Genomic DNA, 7341 nt, shown 5'->3' with positions numbered 1-7341 from the left:
CTCACATATTCTTTTCTGTGTTTCTGAAAATGGGCATCATTTCTACAAATTGAATCCCATTATCACATGCAAAACACTAAAAATGTGTTCACATAGAAAAACTATTTCAGTAGACTAAATTCAAAATTGTTTTAACGAGAAAGAGGTGGGCTGACCTGCCACAATCTCACAAAATCTGGGAATGGAAAAAAAGTCTTCAGGATTAGCGAATTCAACTTCCAAACAATATCCTTGGCAAGTAGCCTTCTCATACCTGAGGACACACGCCTAGTGGCAGGGATGCTCCCAGAGGCCCACCCTTTCCAACTCTTGGAAACAGTTCTTTACCCGGAGCCTGAGATTCCTGAAGCTCCCTTACTCAGCGCCCACTCGCCACTCTAGCCTGGCCACATGGGAAAAGCCTCGTCCACAAAGTAGCTCCTTCAGTGTCTGAGTAGCTCTCAAAGGTTTTACTCTTGTAGGTTTGCAATAGGGCCTCATTGTACTCATTGAGTCTGCTAAAAATTGCTCATTGGGCTTCCCTGATGGCACAGTGGTTGAGAGTCCGCCTGCCGATGCAGGGGACACGGGTTTGTGCCCCGGTCCAGGAGGATCCCACGTGCCGCGGAGCGACTGGGCCTGTGAGCTATGGCCGCTGAGCCTGCACATCCGGAGCCTATGCTCCGCAATAAAAACACTGAAGGAAAAGCAAGTTCAGAGACTGGGAAAGGGGAGTGCTTCTCCCCTAAGTTGGGAGGCAAGGGAGCCCTAATGAGGAGATGACATTTGAGCAAAGACCTGAGTGAATTGAGGTGATGAGCCATGTGAATGGGGGGAGGGGAGGGAGTGAAGGCCCTGCAATGATATATGTGTGATGTTTGAGGAATATCAAGGAGGTCAGCAAGACAGTAAGGGGAAGTGAGACAGTAAGTAGGAGGTGAGGTTTGAGAGGCAGCCAGGAGTCCTGTGGCCTCGACAGGGCCTCACTCTGCAGGGTTGAGAGCAGGGATATGATGTGATCTCAAGACCCTTCCCATCTTAGTTGCTGCCTTCTCTATTTTTCTGGCTGGCCAAAGTCTCTGTAAAAGGTGGTAACCCAGACTTGCCTCCAACATTCCAGGTGAGGCCTAACTTGCACAGTACAGGAGGACCGTCCCCTCCTTTATTCTGGACCGAATGTTCCTATTAATACAATCTGAGACCTCTGAGATGGCGTTGTAGGAAGCAATTTATTGAGTTTGCTGTTTCCTTTTGCACATTATACTTTTTCTTTTTCTCTTTCTTTCTTTCTTCCCTCCATCCCTCCTTGTTTTTCTTTTTCTTTTCTTCCCTCCCTCCTTTCTTTCTCTATTTTCTTCCTTCCTTCCTTCCTTTCTTCCTCCCTTCCTTCCATTTTTCCTTTCTTCCTTTCTTTCTTCCTTTCTTCACATTGTACTCTTAAACCACATGCCCCACCTGAGTTTCTACCCCACCCTCACCCTCATCCCCCCCACCCCGTCCTAATACCTACTGATACCATGGAGCTTAAGGAAACATCCTAGTGCCAAGTGGGAGCCTACTCTGAACAAGGTCTTTACAGACACATTTTTGTATTTGCCTCATTCTGGTTCCATTTAACATGTCAGGTTCCAAACATCCTAGACTTGTGTGGATGGCTTTTGGGTGCCCAGTGGTGGATACTTTCCTCTTAAATTCTGTCTTACTAGACTGGGTACATTGTTTCAGTTTTTAAAAATATTTTTGGACCCTGGTTCTAGCATCTTAATGTATAAGCTATTCCTCCCATCTTTGCCATCAACAGATTTCTTCAGGATATCACTTATAACAACATTGTATAGAGGGCAGCTGAAGATAGAGCCCTGTGGCAAGTCAATAGAGACCTCCGTCAAAGTTGGAATGGATCCATTACCAAGACTTTTGGGAAGTGATTGTTCAACCAGCTTCAAATCACTCTAATTTGCCCTATATCTACCCTACATCTCTTCATTAATCAACGAGGACACAATAAAAGATTTTTGTCTAAGATACTAAGACATACACGCACCATCTTGACCTTCCAGCCCAACCATGCTATAAAACAAAGAAATGAACTTACACCTCACAGTTCTTATTTGCTTTGCCACTTCTCTTACCAACTCTGGACTTTTCCTCCTGGCCTGAGGCTCACCTAACATCAGACACAGGCCATACCTAGAAGCTTGCTTCCTTCTTTTTTACTGTAACTGTACACTGTAGTTTTGTCTTCCTAAATGCATTATACATGTTACTGAAAAGCTGTGATCATTTGAATCATATTCTAAGTATACAATGAACAGTTCATTCCATCAATAAAGGTATTGATCATTCCCTTGATAAGTCCAATATTTCCAAAAAGGAAACTCTTTTTGAAATACAAGTATAGTACTTTCTAATATAGATTTTTGTTTACCTATACTGAATTTTCTCAAAACGTATCAGACCTTCCAAGACAATAATAACAGACCAGGGCTGCTGTAACTTGAATCACCCGTAAATCCAATACCTGGCACATGGTGTCCTCCTGCCAGGAGATTCTTTAGCCTCAAATCTTCAGACTCATTAAAATAAATAGTATTTCTATTAATTGGTAGTTCATGTGGAGATAAACAAAAGCAGTTTCCATCTGGTTTTACATTGATCCTGAATTCTTTTCAAGTCAACCTTGTGCCCCTTTTGCAAACTAGATCACAAATCTCCACGAGGGCAGGGGTCATGTTTGTCTCGCCCTTTACTGCCTTCACAGAGTCAGGCACCACACCTGGAACATATATAACAAGGGCTCAATAAATGTTTCTTGAACAGATAAAATGAGCAATAAACAAATGTATGTTTACAAAAATGATACTTTATTCATAAACTGATTTTAGTTTTGCCAAGGATCAAATAGAGACATGCCCAATGCCTTCTAAAATGGAATTTTGGGGGCAAAAATCACCATCTCAGGTACATAAATAATAGTAAGAGTCTCGATAGCAATTCTTGCACATTTTGGTCTCAGGACTCCTTTAACACTGTTAAAAATTATTGAGAACCCCAGAGTTTTTGCTTATATAGGATATATCCATCAACACTTACCATATTAAAAATTAAAACAAAAATTTTAAATTTATTAATTCATTTAAAATAATAGCATTGACTCAAAATAGATCAACATAATTAATGTTTTGTGAAAATACATTTTACATAACAAAAATAAATTAGTGAGAAGAGTGATATTATTTTAAATTTCTGTAAATCTTTTGAATGTTTAGCTTAGTAGAAGACAGCTGGATTCTCATACCTGCTTTTGCATTCAATCTGTGGGCATATTACATGACATGTAGCTTTTAGAACAAGGGTCCCCAAACCCTGGGCCAGGCTGCACAGCGGAGGTGAGCGACCTGCGAGCGAAGCTTCATCTGTATTTACAGTGGCTCCCCATTGGTCGCATTACCGCCTGAGCTCCTTGCCCTGTCAGCATTATGGTGAGTTGTATAATTATTTCATTATATATTACAAGGTAATAATAATAGGAATTATATATTACAAGGTAATAACAATAGGAATAAAGTACACAATAAATGTAATGTGCTTGAATCATCCCAAAACCATCCACCCCCCCACCGGTCCGTGGAAAAATTGTCTTCCACGAAACCGGTCCTTGGTGCCAAAAAGGTTGGGGACAGCTGCTCTAGAAAACTCCGCTGTATACTCATAAGAATGAGACTAAAAGAGGCAAACAGTGTCTTGATATTATTATGAAAATAGTTTTGACCTATGGAACCCCCTTGAAAGGGTTTTGAGGACCCCAGGAGGCCCTGGACTATATTTTGAGATCCACAATTCTAGATGTTTCCACTATTCTAGATGTTTCCATCTAGATGTCATTCTAGATGCTTAAATAATAATAGCCACTCGATTCATAAATTTTCTTCTTTCTCTTGAATATTAGAAAGTTCAGAGCCAAGTTGAGTAACCAGTTCAGGCCAGGAGTCAGAGTTTGTCCATCTCTGCCACTCTGCTCAACTGCAACCTGTTTGCTACTTGACTTTTACATCTTTTTAATGTTAATGGTTTTTTGTCATATTTCTTCTGTTTGTATTAGAATTTGCTCCAATCCTTTCTGGAAGTAGGTTGGATGTTTTAAAATGTAGGTATGGACTTCACTGGTGGTGCAGTGGTTAAGAATCTGCCTGCCAATGCAGGGGACACGGGTTTGAGCCCTGGTCCGGGAAGGGCCCACATGCCGCGGAGCAACTAAGCCCGTGTGCCACAACTACTGAGCCCGCGCACCTAGAGCCCGTGCCCCGCAACAAGAGAAGCCACGACAATGAGAAGCCCGCGCACCGCAACGAAGAGTAGCCCCTGCTCACTGCAACTAGAGAAAGCCCACACACAGCAACGAAGACCCAAACGCAGCCAAATATAATAAATTAATTAAAAAGAAAAAATGCATTTTTAGAAAGTACTATTAAAAATAATAATAAAAAATAAATAAAAATGTAGGTATGTGTACGTGTATGTATATATTGGGTTGGCCAAAAAGTTCATTTGGGGCTTTTGTAACATTGTGCGGAAAACCCCGAATGAACTTTTTGTCCAACCCGATATATACATACGCACATACCTATATATATCAACCATACAAATTTAATATTACACCTTTATTTCATTCTCAGTATCTATCCAGCTAACACCCCTCAACAGGATGAAAATATATATGATAACCACATAAAAGATTAAGACATTCCTCAGGTTGATTGAATGGGCTTCCTTAGAGCCCAGAGGCCAGGGGTTGAACTGCAAGGAAACAGCTCTCTAAAAAGACAGAGTTACATGATAGAGAATTTGTCACTCAAGAATTTAGGCAAATTAAGTCTCTAGAGTGTCTGATTTATCCCAGACTCCCACCTGCACCTACCACTTTTCTATACCAATGGCTAATTGGATCAAAGCCTAGGATAGTCACCCTTGGGAAATGTCTGTCCACCGCACTTCATTCTCCTGTCAGGGAGAACCGCCCCTCAGTCTGTCTTGGGGCACCCTACCTGCGGCCACCTTGTTTGGATCAGGTTGTGCACCTGCCTCAGGCTGGGCCAACCACATCCTCCCTCCTGGGAATTTGGTGTTGGGCTGAGGATGGCCAGTCGCCTGGCTAATCTCTGCAGGAGAGATGTAAGCGTGGTAATCATAGCAGATCATCTCCCACCCAGTCCAGTTGCCCACCAAGAAGAAGAAAATCGATTGCAGAGCGCGAGACAGGAAGCAGAAACGAAGCTGGAGAGGGGTCCTGCCTGGGTGCCTGTCAACCATCCGTCCTCGGACTTGATGACGCACGGCTTTATCTACACACTTGCCTGCACGCTTCAGCCAACTCAAGTTGATGACTTGCAACCCCAAGGTCTTAACTGAGGCAAAGACAAAGCCAGAAGCATCTGTGGGTTTTTCTTGACAGCCGGGTCCCTTAAAGGATCCTGGAGAGCACTGCAGGTCCTAAATACACATTCGCTCTTTGAAGGCTTCTACTGGGCAAAAACATCTTTCCATCCAAGGCCAATGAGATTAGGAAATGGCATTTCCTCCAGCTTTACATTCCCGGAGGGCAAATGTACAGATGACTGGAGTTGGCAATTGACTCTGTGGGTTAGTATTTGCTGAGGGCACACACCCAGGGACTCGAGCGACAGAATCCCCAGGCGCCAGACGGGAGGCTGGCTGTTTTGCTTCCAACCACCTGCCTGTTCTCCCTCCTCTCAATCAGCACCCACCAGAGCCCTGACCCTCAGTGACCGGCAGGATGACCCACTTTTTAAAATGCCAATTTTTAGCAGCTGGAAACGATAAACGTAGAGGGAGGTGAAGATGCCGGAGGATGGATTTCTCTCTGCCTGTTTTCAAAAGGTGAAAGATGCCCTAGGACTGGCGAACAGCAAGGATGTAGTGCAACAGTCGCAGAATGCTGGTGCAACTCCTGCCTCGGAGCCGCTGTGGGACCGTCAGTCCACACACCTCCCTGGGCCTCGGCTTTTACAGCTGCGAAATGAGGAGGTAGAAGTAGATGGTCTTTAATATCCCTTTCATCTTCCACTTTCTATAATCTTTGTAAGCTGGAAAGATTTACACAGAACTCCATCTTGATTTTATTACTTGTAGTTCATCTTCTTGTGACAGAGTCGGCGGCAGAGCCGTTGTGCAGAAGTAAGTGGCTCGCTCTCTCTCTCTGGGATGATTTAAGAGGTGCTGAAAACCCCGAGTACCTCCCTCACTGTTTTGCCACAGCAAAGGCCTGAAGCTTCCCTGTCCCAGAGCCAGCCCTGGCATCCAAGTATTGTCTGTCGATGGTCCTGGTGAGAAGGCAAACACCTACATTGCCCACTGTTCACGGAGCAGATCAACCTGGACTTGCCTCTGGATTCCCTAGGAATGGGATCCAGCAGAGGCACCATGGCCGGGAAGGGTCTGAGGCCCAGGGCACGGCGGTGGCAGACACGCCCGGGCAGTCAAGGGTACAGGGGAGCCCACGAGCAGCAAAGGCTCCAAGGCCAGATAAGGAAGCAGCTCTGAGCCAACTTTACTTGCAAAGGGAGGTGGGTTGTCAGATTCATTTGACTCCCCTGATTCTCTTCTCCTCTTCAGGGTGCCTGGCAGGAAGCAGGAGATTCTCTGACCACCCTCCAGGGGTCCCTCCTCAACACAAGGAAAGCCTGCCCGCAGGCCCCCATAGGCTGTCATGAAAAAAGACTAGGGCAGTTGACCACCTGGAGGCAATAGCACGATTCTGCTGTGGAGCAGCTGCCCAGATCCACCGACGCCCCTCGCATTGCCTGGGCTCACGCTACTGCCACAGCCGGCCCGGGCACCGGCTCCCTGCCTAAGGAGCCACAGGCCCACCACAGCACCCACCCACTCCAAAAACAAGGCTTGGGTGTCAGGTTGTACCAATCCTCATATCTGGTGGCTTCAGCTCTTAACCTGTATAAAAGGAGAAAGGATAATCAGGAGAACTTCCCAGTGATCCTATGGGGGATTTAGTCAATATGGGAGCTGCGTGAGGCTTAGGAATAAATGCACCATCAGCTAGCACCCTGAGGTATTATTCTATAACACAGCATCTTAAACACCGATTCCCCTGCACTGTATTGGAACATGTGTCAAACATGTTCCCTCGGACTTTCTTGGAAGGCTAGACTTGTCAAATCTTTACCTCGTTTTTGGGGTGACGATTAGGGTGTGTTCTGGTGAATGTGTAGATACTAAGTAGAAGTAAAAATAGCACCTGAAGCCCAAACCATCCTTAGTGGTATCTTGAAATCTTCTGAAAAGAAACTACTATCCAAGAACCTAAGTGAACCAGGTGTGTTTTGT

Source organism: Delphinapterus leucas, chromosome 18, assembly GCF_059928025.1.
Source record: "Delphinapterus leucas isolate spDelLeu-1000000601 "Yukka" chromosome 18, BTC_Dleu_Yukka2, whole genome shotgun sequence".
NCBI classification, from domain to species: Eukaryota; Metazoa; Chordata; class Mammalia; order Artiodactyla; family Monodontidae; genus Delphinapterus; species Delphinapterus leucas.
This window is presented reverse-complemented; position numbering follows the sequence as displayed.